General features: G+C 40.7%; 1 pseudogene; it reads left to right on the top strand.

Annotated features, from left to right (window-relative positions):
* The first annotated feature begins 409 nt into the window (after positions 1-409).
* LOC129356447 (protein NLRC3-like) lies at positions 410-19642 on the top strand (annotated as a pseudogene).
* Positions 19643-19833: the final 191 nt, after the last annotated feature.

Genomic DNA, 19833 nt, shown 5'->3' with positions numbered 1-19833 from the left:
CTGAAACTTTAACAACAAACATCCACAAGTTACTGGATGATAAAAACTATTTCCTCCTTTCTGGTCTTTTTCTTCTGCCCAGATCATTGATTAATATCTGGATCAATACAGTGGAGATGCAGAGGAGATAATAATGTTCCTGTAAAGCTGATCACAGTCAAAAGACGTTTTTACACCAAGATTGAATCAAACTGACGACTAAAACTTTTACACAGTAATGTTTCATTTTTAAATGTTGTTCATTATTTTTTACCTTTAATCTTTTTACTAATCTACAGTCATGAAAACGTTTCCTCTGTTTTCTTCTCAGGTTTAAATAAATGTTCAAACTGGTTGATGAAGAACTGGAGGCTGCAGAGCCGACAGGCTGGAAAACCATCAATCTGTCCAGATCTTCTGATCAGAACCAGAACCAGAACCAGGCACCAATAGAGAGCAAATCATTTAATTTACAAAAAACTAAATGAGCAAACTGAGGAAGGAGGAAACATTCCTGCACAGCAGAGACAGAAACTCATAAACATCTTCCAGTGAACGGCTGCAGCAAGTTAAAACCTGTTTGTAACTCTGCAGGTTTTTAACTGTCGTTGGAAACGTTTGAGACAAACTATTTGAACAACTTAAAGCCTCCAGGCTAAAAGAGACAAAGATTAAAGAAGTTTATGTTCAGCAGTGAAGGAGGATCAGGTGAGTTAGTAACACCATAAAAACACCAGGATAAAGTTGGTTCTGATCCGTTTGGATCACATTATGGCTTGTAACACCTAATCATTTTCAGCATTAAAACCTGTTTTTATAAAACCAAATGTCATTATTTCTCAGGGTTCTGGTCGGTCCTGAAACCGGTAAACGGACCTGGAGGATCACAGAGACAGAAATGATGAAACTCCAACAAAACTATGAGGAAACTGAAGCTCCTGACCTTTAACCTCCTCACAGCTCCATGGCTGAATGAGGAAACTGAAGGTCCCGCCTTTCCTCGGAACTGGATCAGAACCGGTTCAGCAGCGTCTGAATCAGCCAATCAGCAGTGGAGTTTCTTCCTGCGTGTCTCTGCTGGTTCCAGTAGAAACGGTGATCTGGTGTCAGAGGTGATCCGCTGCTGGGATCCGATGGACGACTCTCTGTTCTGAGAGGAAGATGAAGATGATGATGATGATGATGATCCTCCTGCTCGGTAAGATCATCTTCCTCTCTGCTCCTCATCCTCTCCAGTCTCTGCAAGCTGCTGATCAGACTCAGAGCTTCTTGGTTCTGGTCCGTTCTTCTCTCTAAATGACCCCTGGTGACCTCAGCTGGTTGATGGTTCTGGATCAGAACCTCAGGTTCTGGTTCCAGTGACTCGTCTCTCACCAGTCCTCCCAGTAGATCTCACTGGTTTATTGTTGCTGGTTGGATTCTGGTCTCTTCCATCCAACCAGTGGCTCCACTTTGCCGTTTTCTGTCTGGATCCAATTTCTCTGTTTTGGGTTCAGCAGCTGATCTGGTTCTGATGTTTTCTATCAGGTTGTAGTTCTGTGAGCTTCAGAACCACTGAGACCCATTCAGACCAGTAATCTGGACATTAGCTCCCAGAAACATTGACCTCAGAAACCAGTGATGAATGTTTGAAGATGTTGAAGGTTCTGCGTTTCCTTCCTGCCTTCAGTTTTTCACATTCATGTTGATTTGAATCCAAGATGGCCGCCTGCTGGTTGTACTTTATTTCTCCTGAATTCACCTCAGTCTCAGGTTGGTGGTCATAATGTTCTGCCGCTGATGCATGATGCTGGTCTGACCATTAAAGGAGAACCAGGTTCTGGTGGGTCCGGTTCTTCTCTGGTTTACTGGTTGATCTGTGGATGATATTCAGAATGAAATGATGAGTTTTTGGATCAAACAGCGATTCTTTAGAAATGTCCAAATTGTTGTTTGATCAACAAAATGCTTCAGTTTCACAGCAGAAAGTGACTGAAAGTTACTGGAAGGTTTAAACTCTGTAACTAGAAAGAATCAGAACCAGAAACCCAGAAAAATAAAGTCAGAAGAATTTTAGTTTTTTATAAAGTCACAGAAATAAAATCTGCCCAACAATCACAAGATACTAAAACAAAAATCTTTCTCATCAAATAGATAAAACAAGCTGAAAACTGACAGCAGGATTTCTGCTAATAAACAGAAACTCTGAAAACATTCATGCTTTTTCAGTTTCATCTGTTTCCATCTTTCAGTTTTAAATGTATTTATTTTAATGCACTTTTATCAGTTTTCTGACTTTTTGCTCAATGTGAGTTAATGTTACATAACAGATCAGAGTTCAGGATCACTGAGCCGTTTAGCAGACAGACTGAAATCTTTCATCTCTAGTGAAGAACTGATCATTATTTCTACACTAAACCCTCATCTTGTGTCCTCAGTTTCCCAGCATGCACTGGGAGGAGTGGTGGAGGTCAATGAGGGGGCGGAGTCTGTCCTGCTGCCCTGCATCTACTCTGGTCAAATACCTGAAGAACCGTTACTCATCTGGACTCGCAGTGACCTCAGTCCGAACTCCGTCCACCTGCGGAGAGAAAACGGCGACGATCTTCAGAACCAGAACCAGCGTTTCAGGAACCGGACCTCCATGAATCCTGACGCTCTGGACACTGGAAACTTCAGCCTGACTCTGAGGAAACCTGAGCAGATTGATGGAGGAAACTACAGCTGCAGCATCTCTAATGGAAGAGAAGAACTGAACCTGAAACAGATTCACCTGAAGGTCAAAGGTCAGATAAACAAGCAGCACAACCTATGTTAAAGTTCTATGAATGAATGAATTTGTTCAAATGAGAAAATGAATAATTGATCATAGTGTCTGTAACCATGGAGACAGTGCTGAGACTAAATCTGACATGAAAGCAGAAAATGATCCAAACTGTTTCTGATCATTTTCTTCTTTATTTCCTCTCAGCTGATCAGCAGGAGGTCGAGGTCACTGAGGGGTCAGATTCTGTCGTCCTGCCCTGCACAACATCGTCCCGCCTTCCTGAGGACACAGTAGTGGAGTGGACCCGCTCAGAACCAGAATTTATGATGGTTCACTCAAGCAGCAACCAGAGAAACCAGGACGGATTTTACCGCGACCGAACAGAGATGGACCAAGATTTCCTGAGGACCGGAGACGTCGGCCTGACCCTGAGGAATCCCACACACAGAGACGCTGGACGCTACGTCTGCACCGTCTACAGAGACCAGGACGTCCTGAGACACACGCTGGTTCTGAAATATGTACAGAAAGGTCAGAGCATCAGGTCAGAGCTGCTGGTAAAGGTCAAAGGTCAGAGTGAGGTCAATCTTTCTCTGTTTTCCACAGAACCCTTTCCATCCTGGGCCACAGCTCTGCTGGTTCTGCTGGTTCTGGTTCTCATCGTCTCTGCAGGATTTTTTATATCATTTTAAAGATTTTTTCCTGCCAGGTGAGTCTGAATGTTTCTGACCCAGAATGTGAGAGAGATCATGTGACCTGTCCTCGGGGTCAGAGGTCAACGATTGTCATCAGTTCAGATCGTTGTGTTCATTCATGTTCAGATCAAATGCAGCATCAGAAACATGAACAGAACCAGCAGCTGCTGCTTCTCTACAGTCTGTCAGTGTTTCTGCTGTTTTTCACTTTTCTGGAAGTTTGTTCCAGATTTTTGGTGCATAGAAGCTGAAAGCTGCTTCTCCATGGTTCTGGTTCTGGATGCAGAGCAGAACCAGAACCAGCAGGTTGATGCAGCAGCTGCAGATCTTTAATCTGTTCAGTGATTTATAAACTAGCAGCAGGATTTAATGTCTCTTCCTGTCAGTGAAGGACTGTGGAAGTGGGCAGAGTTTGGATGTTTTATTAGTTTCTAATAAACTTAAATAAAGTAAAAGAGAGAAACTAAACACAACAGAATTCACCACTTTAAAGTTAAACTCAGCTTCTTCTGGGCAAAATGAGCAAACAGAAAATGTCTAAAGCAGTGGGCCCAAAGTGGCCCCTGAGGGCCCAAACCTGCATGTTTCAGTCTCAGGTTTAATGCAACTGGATCCAATGAGGCTCGTTAGGAGAACATTGACCTGCTGAACAGGTTGTTGGTACCAGGAGAGAATAAAACCTGCAGGATGCAACCGGCCCTCCAGGACCCACTTGGGGCCCGACTGGTCTAAAGTTATAAAATACAAACATTATTCTCTGAAACACAAATAGACTGATGGTCATAATTACACTTAAACTACCAACAAACTCAACTTCAACTGATCTGCACTGATTCCTGAACTAAACATCACTCACTAAATGGCTGCAGCCCCTAGTGGCCAAGATAGAAACTACAAGGGAGGAAGGAAGGAAGGGTCTCTCTCTCTCTCATCTTGTCCTCTGTGTCTCTCAGCTCCACAGGTGAAGGTGGATTCAGGGGTTAAATCTGTCCTGCTGCCTGCAGAACCAACATTTACCTGCCAGGAGGCGCCAGAGTGGAGTGGAGAGACGGAGAGAAGAAGACGGTCCATGTGTATCCGAGCGGTTCTGATGATCCTGAAGAACAGAACCTGACCAGCAGAACCAGGATGGGTGACGACCCACTGAAGACTAAAGACCTCAGTCTGACTCTGGACCGCCCCTCAGTGGCAGACAGCGGATCTACACCTGCAGAGTCAGGAAACGAGTCACCCTGATGATGAAACGGGTTCATCTCCAGGTCAAAGGTCAGTGGCATAAATGTTGGATTTTTCCAATCAGATGATTGGTGGTGATCAATAGCGATTATTATAAGGTGAAAGGTCAATGTGATGAGTGAGGAAGAGGAGGAACCAGATCAGGAGGTTTGATTTGTCAGTCAAAAATCACAGAGAAAAGAAAACTGGTTGATTTTTAGCTCTTTGCTCAGGTTGATGACATCAGTGGATAAAATCGGCCGATTATTGATTTCCCAAAATGAAGGAAATCAATACCGATCAATGTTCTGGCCATAACGCAGTGGCTAACCGGGAACTGAGACTTTAGAGCAGAAACACAGAGTCAGCATGTTGAGACACAAACACACAGCTGCACATTCTCACCTCAACACAAACCTCTAAATGTGAACTCTGAGTGCAGCTCACTGTGAACATTGAGCTACACATTGAGCCACAGCTAAAGCAGTGGACTTAAACTTGACTTCTTCCTTGATCAATTCTCCAAAGACACATGGATTCTCATCCTCATGATATTAATGTCCATAAAGCTGAGCCGAGATGAGCTGAGCCTGTAAACGATCTGCAGCAACCTGATTGGTCCTTGTTCAATGCATCCATTGTTAAAACTAGAAACTCGTCTTTCTGTCAGGAATGATTCTCCCTGAAGAGAGGCTTGCAGTCAAGCTTATTAAAGAATAATCTTTTAAACAAAAATAGTTTTTTCTTTTTAATAGAAGCAGAAACACACAAAGCTTCGCCTGGCAGCAGGGCATGTAAAGCATGGTGGCCTGCCAGGCCTGTGATGCACTGGGGGAACCTGAGTGGTTGTGGGCACTGAACCTGAAACAGATAAAAGTTGCAATAAATTTCAGGAGGTTCGGCTGCAGGATGAGTTTCAGAGGAGAAAGAAAATGGAAACACGAAAGGAAAGACAACAGGTTCCCTGATCTGATAGGAGCAGCGATGAGCCTTTCATTGGCCGTCTGCTCGCTGCTGTCGGCTCTGAACCCTAAACATCTAGACAGGAAACAGAACTGCTTTCACATTCTTTAGCCACTTCAGAATAAGAGCAATAACCAAAACTGCAACAACAGACAGACTTTATTCAAGGAACATTAGTTTAGGGCAGTGCTTCTCCTGCCCTGCATGTTTTAGTTGTTCTCTTCTGCCTGGATTCAATCTGTGGTGATTAACAGGTTTCTGCAGGACTTGATGACTGCAGAAAAAGTCATGCAGTCATTTGGATCAGCTGTTCTGAAATAGAGACACTAAAACAAGCAGAGCAGCACTGAGGACTGGAACTGGAGAAGCTGTTTAGGGGAAGCTTAGTGCAGGTATAATTATCTCTGCTATTATCGTCCCAATGTTAATTAATGCATATAATGAGGAAGCAATGCAGGTTTATCCCAGCGTTCAGCAGCATCATTGCATGTTTAGGGTTAGGGTAATGATGATCAACAAAAAACTTCAGCACAACTTGTGAACCAGTGCAGATAAAATAAATGCTTCTGTACATTTTTTAAATAATCAAATATTTCAGTACATTTTAAAATAAATGTACTCAATTATTTCTATACTGCAGAGATATATAAATCATCAGAGGCCAATTCTCCTGTTTGCAGCATGGAGAACCTCCAGGTTCTGGTTCTGATTGACTCAAATGAAGCCAATATTTAATATTTTCTTGCAGAAATTCATTGCTGGATCTAAACATAATAATAAAGACTCACTAGAAATATAAATAGATTCGGTATTCTATGCAGTAAAAGATGTAAACCATTAGCCACGCCTGAACTTATGTATTTTAAGTGCAAATTCACACAACAGCAAGCTAATATTATTTCCTTGGTCTTTTGTGCAAACAGCAGCTGCATCGTTTCTCTCGTCTTTATTGTTTTGTTCTTCAGAGCGACAAAGTAAAATCTGGAACATGGAATATATTTTGATGTAAATCTTCCCAATAGACATGTGTACTGTGTATACAATCATAGAAAGTTAGTCAGTGGTCTCAGCTTTGTTTCAGGACAGATGATTAATAAATTCAAGGCCTAAACATTTACATGATCATCAGACGATGGTTTGAGCTGCTGAGAATCTCTTCTGCTTTAGGTACAATAAGACATTTGTAAAACTTTGATCTTAGTGCTTTTTTTTTCTAGATTTATTTTGATCAGGATTACAATAAAAAAACTGTTTGATAAAACTCAAAGGTCAGAGGTCACTCTGCGTTAAACATTTCTGAAACCTCAATTAGAGAAAACATGAAAAAAATTTAAGAGCAAAACTAATTTTAATCATCTCTGTGCAGTAGAAATATATTTACATTTTTTTGTTACCTAGCAGATTTTATCAGGTTTGAGCTTTTTACTTATTTATTTACTTTTTTCATTTATCTGTCGCCTCAGTGAGATCAAGCCTGAGTTTTCACAGAATTACAAATTAAATCTCAAAATTTCTCCTCAAACACTAAAGTTGGAATGTTTTCTTGTTTACATGAGAAAATATTATTGTTATCTATAAAAATGTAATTATTTCTTCATTAAAGTTTCTATTCAAACCTCCTCAGAGAAAATCAAATGTAATTGTTTCATTGTGATTAACTGAAGTGTCTACTGTCTTTGTCTGTTTTATCAGATATTGTTGATCTGTATCAGCCTGACCTTAAAGCATCTCTGAAGATGATGTTCCAGAGTCTCTCTGAAGGCGTCGCTGAACTTGGAAATAAAACCAATCTGAACCAGATCTACACTGAGCTCTACATCACAGAGGGGTCAACTAGAGAGGTCAACCAGGAACATGAGGTCAGACAGATTGAAACAGCATCCAGGAATCAAGAAACAGTCAGAAGAGAAGACATCTTTAAAGTCCCACCTGGAGGAGATCAACCAATCAGAACAGTGATGACCATGGGCGTGGCTGGCATTGGAAAACACTGTTAACACAGAAGTTCACTCTGGACTGGGCTGAAGGCAAAACCAACCAGAACATGAGTTCATATTTCCATTCACCTTCAGAGAACTGAATTTACTGAGAGAAGAAAAGTTCAGCTTATTAGAACTGATTCATGAACGATTCACTAAAACCAAAGGAATCAGAAACTTGAATCGTTCCAGGTTCTGTTCATCTTTGATGGTCTGGATGAAAGTCGATTTAATCTGGATTTCTACAACAATCTGATCCTGACTGATGTTACAGAGTCCAGCTCAGTGGATGTTCTGCTGACAAACCTCATCAGGAGGAAACTGCTTCCCTCTGCTCTCCTCTGGATAACCACACGACCTGCAGCAGCCAATCAGATCCCTGCTCAGTGTGTTGACATGGTGACAGAGGTCAGAGGGTTCACTGACCCCCAGAAGGAGGAATACTTCAGGAAGAGATTCAGAGATGATGAAGAGAAGGCCAGCAGGATCATCTCCCACACATCCAGAAATCCAAAAGTCTCCACATCATGTGTCACATCCCCGTCTTCTGCTGGATCACTGCTAAAGTTCTGGAGGATGTGATGAAGACCAGAGAGAGAGAGAAACTACCCAAGACTCTGACTGAGATGTACATAGAGTTCCTGAAGGTTCAACTCAAAATCAAGGAGGAAAAGTATGATGGAGGAAAAAAGAGCAAATCTATCTGGAGTCCAGAGAACAGGAAGCTGATTGAGTCTCTAGGAAAACTGGCTTTTGATCAGCTGCTGAAGGGAAACCTGATCTTCTATGACAAAGATCTCACACAGTGCGGCATCAACATCCAAGATGCTGCGTTGTTCTCAGTTTTTCACTGAGATGTTTAAAAGAGAGAGAGGGACACGCGACGTCTCCGTCTACTCCTTTGTTCATCTGAGCATCCAGGAGTTTCTGGCTGCAGTCTACATGCTCCACTGCTTCACCAGCAGGAAGTCAGAGGAGATCAAGACGTTCCTGGGAGACGAATACAGAGAAACATCTCTAGATGAGTTCATGAAGAAAGTCATGGAGAAATCCCTCAGCAGTCAAATGGCCACCTGGACCTGTTTGTCGCTTCCTTCATGGTCTCACTGTGGAGTCCAACCAGAGAGACTTAGAAGATCTGCTGGGTTAGACAGAGACCAGTCCAGAAACCATCCAGAGAATCATCACCAACCTGAAGAAGATGAACACTGATAGAATCTCTCCTGACAGAAGCATCAACATCTTCTACTGTCTGGTGGAGATGAACGACGTCTCATTTTATCAGGAGATCCAACGGCTGCTGGATTCAGGGCAGTATCTCTCAGTGACTGACTGTTCAGCTCTGGCCTTCATGCTGCAGATGTCAGAGAAGGTTCTGGATGAGTTGGACCTGAAGAAGTACAACACATCAGAATCAGGACAACTGAGACTGGTTCCAGCTGTGAGAAACTGCAGAAAGGCTCGGTGAGTCCAGATGTTTTCATTGTGTGATGCTGATTCAGCTCTATTGTCCTCCTGTTTCTTCTTCTGTCTTCAAGTTGATTCTGGATGTTTTTGCTCTTTATCTACTTCCTTCATCCTCTGGATTATTTCAGCCAATCCAACATCTAAACATTCAGCTCATCCAGGACAGATGCAGCTTCTGGTTTTACACATTTTGATCATTTTAAAAATATTCACTTTTATCAGTTTTCAGGATGAAATGAATAGAAAACCCTGAACTCTAGAAAATCTATTTTCTCTAAGATCCAATCAGCCAGAGAAACTTTTAAACTTTAAACTCTTCACTCATTGAGCCGCTGCTCCATCATTCACATTTTAGGATCTTTGACTGTTTTATAAAATTATTGTTTCAGTTTAATAAAAATGTTGACCATTCAAATAAATCTTTGCAATAATTATAAACTTTGTGAACAGTGTTGATCTTCATCATCCTCTCCTCTTCCTCCTCCCTCTAGTTTCCTCTGAGTTTGTAAATGAGACCAAAATGTGGTTTTTGTCGTCTGGTTCCAGAAAAAGTTCTAGTTTCTGTCAGATCCTCCCAAAGCTCTGAGAATCTGCTTCCAGAGCTGGAACCATTTTCCTCATCAACTCTTCATCTGCAGCCTTTGTTGAAGCTGTTAGCTGTCCTCCATGAAGACCTGCAGAGACATGAGCTTCAACTCTGGAGACATCCAGCCTCTTCTAGTTACTGGAGAACTTTCACTGCTTCACCATGAAATGCTGCTGGACCCAAACGCTCCGTCTCCTCCAGGGGTTTTGCTCTTCAGCTCTTTAGGAGTTTAGCAACAATTTCTCCTGACATCCAAACCTTTGTTCCTCTGAGACAATGGACAGACCACTGCAGAGACATGTGTCCCTCTTCCAACCAGTTTGTCCCAGTTCCTCTCAGATCCACAGTCTGAGAGGACGGTTCTGACCCGAAGGAGCAGCAGGACCGGTTCTGCTGCTGCTCTGCAGGACGACCAGAACAACGTGAAGCTTTTAGCTGCAGCAGAACCAGAACCAGAACCAGAACCTGGACTTTAACCAGAACCAGAACCTGGACCAGAACCAGAACCTGGACCAGAACCAGAACCAGAACCTGGACTTTAACCAGAACCAGAACCAGAACCTGAACCAGAACCTGGACCAGAACCAGAACCTGAACCAGAACCAGGACCAGAACCAGAACCAGAACCTGGACCAGAACCAGAACCAGAACCTGGACCAGAACCAGAACCTGGACCAGAACCAGGAACTGCACAGATTCTCTGTGGGGTTAAACTCAGTAGATATTGATCAGATGATGATCAGATGATGATCAGATGATGACATCACTGTTATCATATTTTAGTCTGTTTATGATCCAGATTGATTTCATTAGAACTGAATTTATTTTCTTCTCTAATCACAGACTTGGTGACTGTTCGCTCCTAAAGGCTGAATGTGAAGTTTTGGCCTCGGCTCTGAAGTCCAACCCAGATCTGACTGAACTGGAAATAAATCAGATCAACATAGATAAAGATGGAGAATCTGATATGAAGCATCTGGTTGAGATCCTGGAGAATTCAGTCAGTAAAGTGAAGAATCTGGGTTTGTTTTCTCTATTTATTCAATAAAATCATTTATTGATTCTTTAATCAATAGTTAATCAATTTAATGTTAATATATATTATTTTAAAACAACCTGTTTAATCATCAGAATAAAATCTCTAAAACTTTTGACCTTATTAATTATTTTCTTATTTCAGACTTTGAGATTATTGAACTTTGTTTTTCAGTTTTTCTCTTTAAAATGTTTTGATGAACAAAATGAGTAAAATAATTGAAATGCTGTGAATGAATGATGGAGATGTTTCAGTTTGGTAAAGATTCAGATGCTTTTATTTCTGATTCTTTACATCAGAATGAAATGTTGATCCTCCAGAGCCACAAACACTGACGAGTTCAAATCCTCATTAATGAACGTCTAAGAAACCACTGATTGTAGAAAAGCAAATCTAGATGCAATGAATGAAAGTGAGGTTTGCAGCAGCAGCAGGTCCTCAGCTTTGTCCTGAGGCTGTGGTTCTGTTGGGCCGGGTCAGAGAGGAACCGTCTCCTGAGGAAATAATGGCCTCCATTGGCTTTCAGCAGCTTTAATAGGAACCCAAAGGCCATTAATGAAGAACCTGACTGGTTCTGATCCAGTTACCAAGTCGGGTCTGATGATCAGGAACCAGCAGAAATAGCTCAACTCATCCAGACTGATAGAAAACTTTGAGTTTCTTTGTTGATCAAATGTTCTGGTTCTGCTTGTTTGGACTCTTTAAACCAGTTTGACTGGATCAGATGTTAGAATCAGTTCATCATGTTTCTTTTACATTCAGGGAAATTAATTTATACATTTTATTATTGATTTCTTCATATTTCAGTTTTAACTGCATCCTGTTGGTTCACATCTTTTATTCTTTATTCAGATTGAGTGACTGCAGTTTCTCAGAGACCAGCTGGACGTCTCTGTTCTCAGCTCTGAAGTCCAACCCGACCCATCTGACTAACTGGACCTGTACAGAACCAACCTGGAAGATTCTGGACTGAAGGATCTCTGTGGTTTTCTACAGACTGAAGGCTGCAGACTGGAGAGATTGGGGTATTTTAATGATATAATTATTGATATTTCTGTGAATAATTCTATATAATTGATCATAAATCAAAGTTCATTTCTTCTGATCTAATCAATATTTTCTGAGTTTGTTCCTGGATCCAGAGTTTAATTTAGTTTCTCTGTGTAACTGAGTTGGACCTGCTGATCTGAGGTCAGAACAGGACAGCATTCGGACCCCAGTGTGTAGAAATCCCCCTCAGGTCAAGCAGGTCAAAGGTCAACATGAAATGTCCCTTTATTGAAGATCCATAAATCCCACATTAGCTTTAAATCTCCTGCTATTAGTTGATGATGATCCAGTCCAGGTTTACAGAGTCCAGGTGTTGCAGTGCTTTAACTAGACCAGATAAGATGCTGATATCCTGATCAATATTCCCATTTCTGCAGCGTCTCTGATGAACGATTCAGAACCAGAACCAAATGACCCACAATGACCTCACAGAGAAAAGGATCAATATTTTCTAGTTGATGGTTCAGAACTGAATCAGCACAAAATGATCAACTTTCAGAATGTGATGATATGATAAAAGGATTGAAATCAACCCGTTTCCATCTGTCATACTGAGCAATGAGCTGCAGTTCAATACAAGCAGCAAGAAAAACATCATTAATAGATTAATGAAGAAAAACTGGAGCCATAAAATATCAGCAGATCAATGATGGACAGAGCAGTCGGAGAATCCAGAGCCTGGAAGGAAACATGGAGAGAAAAACATCCACTGAGTTTAAGATCCTCAGAAACTTTGAGACAAACTTTGACTTTCTTTGTTGATCAAATGTTCTGGTTCTGCTGGTTTGGACTCTTTAAACCAGTTTGACTGGATCAGATGTTAGAATCAGTTCATCATGTTTCTTTTACATTCAGGGAAATTAATTTATACATTTTATTATTTATTTGTTCATATTTCAGTTTTAACTGCATCCTGTTGGTTCACATCTTTTATTCTTGATTCAGATTGATTGGCTGCAGTTTCTCAGAGACCAGCTGGACGTCTCTGTTCTCAGCTCTGAAGTCCAACCCGACCCATCTGACAAACTGGACCTGTACAGAACCAACCTGGGAGATTCTGGACTGAAGGATCTCTGTGGTTTTCTACAGACTGAAGGCTGCAGACTGGAGACATTGAAGTATTTTAATGATATAATTATTGATATTTCTGTGAATAATTCTATATAATTGATCATCAATCAAAGTTCATTGATTGAATTGATTGAATCTTTAAACCAGTTGACTGGATCAGATGTTAGAATCAGTTCATCATGTTTCTTTTACATTCAGGGAAATTAATTTATACATTTTATTATTTATTTGTTCATAAAATCAATATTTTCTGAGTTTGTTCCTGGATCCAGAGTTTAATTTAGTTTCTCTGTGTAACTGAGTTGGACCTGCTGATCTGAGGTCAGACAGGACAGCATTCGGACCCCAGTGTGTAGAAATCCCCCTCAGGTCAAGCAGGTCAAAGGTCAACATGAAATGTCCCTTTATTGAAGATCCATAAATCCCACATTAGCTTTAAATCTTCTGCTATTAGTTGATGATGATCCAGTCCAGGTTTACAGAGTCCAGGTGTTGCAGTGCTTTAACTAGACCAGATTAAAGATGCTGATATCCTGATCAATATTCCCATTTCTGCAGCGTCTGATGAACGATTCAGAACCAGAACCAAATGACCCACAATGACCTCACAGAGAAAAGGATCAATATTTTCTAGTTGATGGTTCAGAAACTGAATCAGCACAAATGATCAACTTTCAGAATGTGATGATATGATAAAAGGATTGAAATCAACCCGTTTCCATCTGTCATACTGAGCAATGAGCTGCAGTTCAAATACAAGCAGCAAGAAAAACATCATTAATAGATTAATGAAGAAAAAACTGGAGCCATAAAATATCAGCAGATCAATGATGGACAGAGCAGTCGGAGAATCCAGAGCCTGGAAGGAAACATGGAGAGAAAAACATCCACTGAGTTTAAGATCCTCAGAAACTTTGAGACAAACTTTGACTTTCTTTGTTGATCAAATGTTCTGGTTCTGCTGGTTTGGACTCTTTAAACCAGTTTGACTGGATCAGATGTTAGAATCACTTCATCATGTTTCTTTACATTCAGGGAAATTAATTTATACATTTTATTATTTATTTCTTCATATTTCAGTTTTAACTGCATCCTGTGGTTCACATCTTTTATTCTTTATTCAGATTGAGTGGCTGCAGGTTATCAGAGACCAGCTGGACGTCTCTGTTCTCAGCTCTGAAGTCCAACCCGACCGTCTGACAAAACTGGAGCTGAGCGAAACCAACTGGAAGGTTCTGAACTGAAGGATCTCTGTGGTTTTCTACAGACTGAAGGTGCAGACTGGAGACATTGAAGTATTTTAATGATATAATTATTGATATTTCTGTGAATAATTCTATATAATTGATCATAAATCAAAGTTCATTTCTTCTGATCTAATCAATATTTTCTGAGTTTGTTCCTGGATCCAGAGTTTAATTTAGTTTCTCTGTGTAACTGAGTTGGACCTGCTGATCTGAGGTCAGAACAGGACAGCATTCGGACCCCAGTGTGTAGAAATCCCCCTCAGGTCAAGCAGGTCAAAGGTCATCCAGTCTAGAAAAGTAAATTCTGGAATCTGACAGGAACAAATCAATAATCAATGATTGATGCTTCAACACTTTGATCAGAACCTGGAATGATTTTACTGACTAAAATCCTCCAACACATCATGACCCAGTACCAGGTTCTGGTTCTGGTTCTGGTTCTGAAGTCAGCAGGTCTTTATTGGAGCAGCAGCTTGTTGGCATTAATATTCATGAGAATCTTTAACTGGTTCTGTTGGACTGGTTAACCTGCAACCTGTTGGTTCACATCTTTTATTCTTTATTCAGGTTGAATGACTGCAGTTTGTCAAAGATCAGCTGTGATTATTTGGTCTCAGCTCTGAAGTCCAACCCGACCCGTCTGACAAGACTGGACCTGAGAGGAAACAACCTGAAGAAATCAGATGTTCAGCAGCTGATGGATCTTGTAAAGACTTTATTGTAAGTAAATGTTTGCAGTGAGTCCAGCTGCTGTCAGCATATTGAACTAAACCCAGTCAGCATCAAAGCAAAGATCCAGTGTTCCCAGTAAGCTGCAGCTTCTCAGTGGGAGGAGAATGGTTCAGGCTTCCTGATTGGACACAGCAATCAGCCAATCAGAGGAGCAGCAGCTTGCTGTGTTGTTGCTGTGTCCATGTCTCCAGGACGTCCAGCTGGACTCCAGCCGTCCAACATGTCTAGAGACAGTGGTCCTCATTCATCAAACAGCAGCAGATCTGATCTCAGACCTGCTTGTTCTCTCAGTTCAACAGGAAACAACTGATCAGGTTCATCTTGGTCACAGCTCTGAGATCAGTCTGACTGGAAACCATCTACTGGATGTGCTGCGTCACTGACTGCTACTGGAAACACTCACTGATCTGCTCTCCTTCCTTCTTCTCTCTGCAGGTGGAAGATCTGATGGTCTCTGTAAAGTAGAGAAACGTCTCTGTGTCCTGCTGATCCTCACAGGTTGAAGCTGCAGCAGTTTGAGTCTAAAGAGACTCTGGATCAAGATGATGACCTTTGACCTCAGAACATTTTCTATTTCTATTTCAATATTTTCCAGACGTCGATTGTTGAAGATTTTCAGTTTTATTTTTCATCTGATCTGTTTGATGATCTGCAGGAACAAAAGAGAGAAAAATACTCTGAGTTTGTTAGAAAAGTTTGAATTGAGCAAAAACATGAAGCATAAATTTTATTAAAAAGCTTTAAAGAGTTTGTTAAAAAATGTCATTTTATTCTGTTGAGGTGAAAAAGTTGATCTAAAATCAGACATGATAGCAGCTCTATAGATTCAGAGCCAAACAGTAAAACTTCCTCTGGATCTGTGGCATTAAATCCACTTGAGATCCAGACGTCTGACCAGATCCTGCAGAGAAAAGAAACAATATTTGAACGTGGATCATTTGGACTCGGCTGCTTGGATGTGTGTTTGGATTTGAAAGGTTTTGTTGTGAAGCAGAAAGTTGATGAAGTTCACAGTGAAGACGACTTCAGTCCACCTGAAACCTGGTTTCACTCAAACGTCTTTATTCACTTTAAGTTTCTGATGCAACAAGAAGGAAGAAAAGGTCAAAGTTGAAACAGAGATCGACTCCATGTTGCTCACAGATGTGATGGGATCAGTTTGCACAGCTGTAGTTCAAGGAGAAGTTTTATTTTTTCTGCTTTTGTTGATGGATGCAAATTTGCATCAGAAGATGAGAAAATAACTTTCTGTGGTTTATTTGTGTGGATTTAAAGTGGAACAAGTTTAAAGAAAACTAGAGGAGAAACCTGAGCCAGCGTTCTGACAGACCAAACACTGAGGAACCAGAGTTGCATCGTCAAAGTGACGAAATCATCTGAATGTTGTGACTCGTTTCCCATCAAATCCCTGACAGGAGAAGCAAAACCTCACGTCTCCAACATGAAGCTGCAACAGGATGCAGAACTTCCACCGAGCGTCACGTCACTCACAGCAGATCAGGAGCCTCGCTCTTCACCTCAACACCGCCTAAAACCTGGGACCAGGGTTTAAAGGTCATCTCCTGCACCTAGTGCAACATTTCACTCCTTATGAGAGCGCGTCTCAGTTTAGAGGCCAAAACCAGCAAGAAGCTTCAGAGTTTTCCTGCAACGTAGCTCTGGTCTATTGGCTTCAGTGAGGCTGGTTTCACTGAAGATGTGTTCAGGTACGCAGGAAAATTCAGTGCTGATACAGACGGGACGAGCGACTCCACCTCTGATGATGCTTGGACAAAAGTTTATATGTTCATGAGATGATAAAAGTTAATTTTCCTCACATATCAGGACATTCTCCCATCGTCATCCTGCCGTCGTTCTGGATTTATTCATTATTTACATCATCAATAGAAATTGTTCAACCAGATGTTTCTCTTTGATTTAATTTTCACTGTTATAAAGTCAGATCAAGTCAGCTTACATTACTGTTGTTAAATAGAGTCACTGCAGGATTTTATTCAGTTTGATTAGAAATAAAACGTCTTGTAAAGAGTTTATTACAGCAGCTTTATTTTATAATTTTAAACAGTTTTTAAAATAATAAAGAACAGTTGTTCTTATGTCAGCTGGTTGTTTTTTCTTGATATTTGAAGCTTTTTCATACTTTCATTCTCAAAATTAGCCACAGTTAATATTTCTGGGATTGTTACACAATAAAATGTAGGATTTTTTCAAACTAAATTTCCATCTATTGTAAAATAAAATATTACTTTATAAGTAGTTGTTCACTTTGTGTCTAAATTATTCTAATAATTAATCTCCATCTCTAATAACATACATGTATGAAATATAAAATTATTATTCACAGGATTAAGTTAATATAGCTGTTGTCATTAGAAACTAGTGAAAAGTTTAAAGTATTAATTTTATGATGGTTGATTGAGTTCTTACTGCCCTCTGGTGGTGAACTATCATAACTACAGACATTATTCGTATAAATTGTTAAACCGGATGTTTGTTTTAATGTAAAATTTTATAACGTCAGATCAAAGTTAACTCCAAACAGTGAATCAAAATATGTCTGAATAATATACGAGTCAGAAATCTGTGATAATGACTCAGGATGTCTTTTAGTTTTTCTCTAAACTCCACATTAATGGATATTAAACATAAATAATGCAGCATTATCAGGCTGTAGTTCCCACTAAGGCCACCAGAGGGCGTAAATACCCCGCTCTGAATATAGAGGTGAGTTTGAAGAGCTGCAGCTGGTTTCTGGAAATCAGTGTTTTATCTGTCAGTGTGAACTAGAAGCATCTCCACAGAGACGAAAACATCCCGCAGAGACTCTGAGCGGAGCTAAAGATGCTAACTGACTAGCAGCGGCTTCAGAGGAGCTGTGGTTCTTAAAACTGGAGCTTCAGCTCCAACAGAGCTGAAACAAACTCTGGTTTAGGCGATAAGATGCTGAGCTTCGGTCTGAAGGTAGGAAAATATTATGAAAAGTTAAATTATCCTGTAAAAAGTCAGAATAATGTTGATTTTTAGCTGCAGAGCCGCGAACTGAACTATTAATATCAGAGCAGGGCGGTTTTCTGCCCTCTAGCGGACCCAGATGATAACTACACCTACTTGATAAAGTTAGAATGTTTACGAACTACATTCACTTCCGGTGAGTACTTTCACATTAAGAGCCATAGAAACGAGTTCCTTTGTTAGCTTTCATTTGAAATAATACATTTTACTTCTGTTGTTTTTCTCTCTGAAAACAATAAACGTTTATTCAAAAGCAGCAAATTAAATTTTTACTCACCTCAAACTGAAATGATTATCAATTCATAAAAGTATTTTAATAACATTAAGAGCAGCCCCATCTCTGACCGGTTCCCTCTCTGACCCGGTTCCATCTCTGACCCGGTTCCCTCTCTGACCCGGTTCCCTCTCTGACCCGGTTCTCTCTGACCCAGTTTCCTCTGACTCTCTTGCGTTCATGAAATCAGTTCCTTCATTCAGAGACTCAAACTGAAATTTTCTTTAGTGAAGAAGAAACTTCATCTGGTTCTGATGTTGAAGCTGCAGCTTGAATCCGTCTCAGGATTCGGATCAGAATCCAGTTCGTATCACCGATCAGCATCACTGTGGCTCCAGAACCTGGCCTATCTCTACCTGTGCAGGCCGGTTGAGGCCAAGAGGTCAGAGGGCAGAACCAGAACTGGACCTGGTGCCGTCATGTCGATGTTTTTTAGATTTAATCTAAAAATTAAAGATTAAATCTCTCTAATATAAATTAGAGAGATTTAGATTCTCTCTAAAGTCTCAATTTTTAGAGATTCTCTGGAGATAAAACAGAAAAATTACAGTTGGAATAACAAAGGTCAACAGTTTGAATTATGAGACAAGAGTTTGTGATAATTTATTAAAGAATGTGACTTTTACACTAAAAGGTGTGGAAAGAAGAATCCAGTCAAACGTTTGCTGTTCTGCCAACAAAGTTTTTATTGGAGTCATTTGCACCAAAGCAGCTTTCAAAATGGCCGCCCTTACATCCAGCAGTCCATCAATTAACCAGTGAAGCCCCGCCTCTCAATTTGCCCGGCCAATCAAAGTGCAGCCGGTTCTATAAAAGAGCTGTGTTTGAGGCGGGCCTCTTCTTTAGCAGAATCCCAAGATGGCTGCTGCAAAGGACTCACCCTGAAGGTAGCAAACATTTCACAGACAAAGACTCATTTACACGCTGGAATTCAACAAGTTTTAGAAAAACTGAGTCCTTCCTAACAGAGACATGAAGTAACACGACAATGACCTGATTTCTGGAGCCTCGGCTCAAAACTCTGAGCTAAATAGAGGCTAAAAGCAGCTCAAGGTTCTGAAGCTACGATTCATAAGATGCAGGAGGAGAAACTCTGGAGAGTTTTTAGTTATTTAGTAATAAACTTTTCACAGTATTGCTGCATTTCATCTGCCATATATAATTATCAATAATGACTTGTTCATCTCTTTCCAGGTGGGCTGTGGTCTCCACTGGATGCAACAGCCAGAAGAGAAGCAGCACCAGTGCAGCAGAGGGCGCTGTTCAGGTGAGCGGTACCTCACCTGAAACCCACCGGAGGAGACAGGAAGTGATTTCATGTGTCCTCAACTCCTCAGGATGTCGATTGACTTCATACTTGCTGCAGCATCCAGTAAAAACAGAATCGGTTCAAACTTTGGCACTTTGCTGTTCAGGCCAACAGCTTTAGGTCTGTTGGACTTAAAGCTCAGAGTTTCTCTTTGAATAACTATATTTAAATAATTTTTCAGTTTCCAGTCTGCCATTTTCACCGTCTCTCCAAAGGAGAGCGTCTTCATTCCCGCCTCCCAGATGGTTGTAGCTCTGGAAGGTGATGGAGTTCAGGGCTGAGAGCTTCCAGCCTCAAATACTCACATGTTCAAGTTTAAAGAACGACTTCAAAACTAAAGTATAAAGAATCTAAGAACTGAAATCGCCCCAAAAACAAATGATTGAACAAATAAAGCAAGCTGAGCCTGATGAACCAGATGTATCTGGCTCTGTTTGTACTTGTATGACTTTGTTAGCAGCTTTGACCTCTC

Source organism: Poeciliopsis prolifica, unplaced genomic scaffold, assembly GCF_027474105.1.
Source record: "Poeciliopsis prolifica strain line A6 unplaced genomic scaffold, Auburn_PproV2 SCAFFOLD171, whole genome shotgun sequence".
Classification (NCBI taxonomy): Eukaryota; Metazoa; Chordata; class Actinopteri; order Cyprinodontiformes; family Poeciliidae; genus Poeciliopsis; species Poeciliopsis prolifica.
Note: the sequence above shows the minus strand (reverse complement) of the source record. Positions and strands in the feature narration are given on the sequence as shown.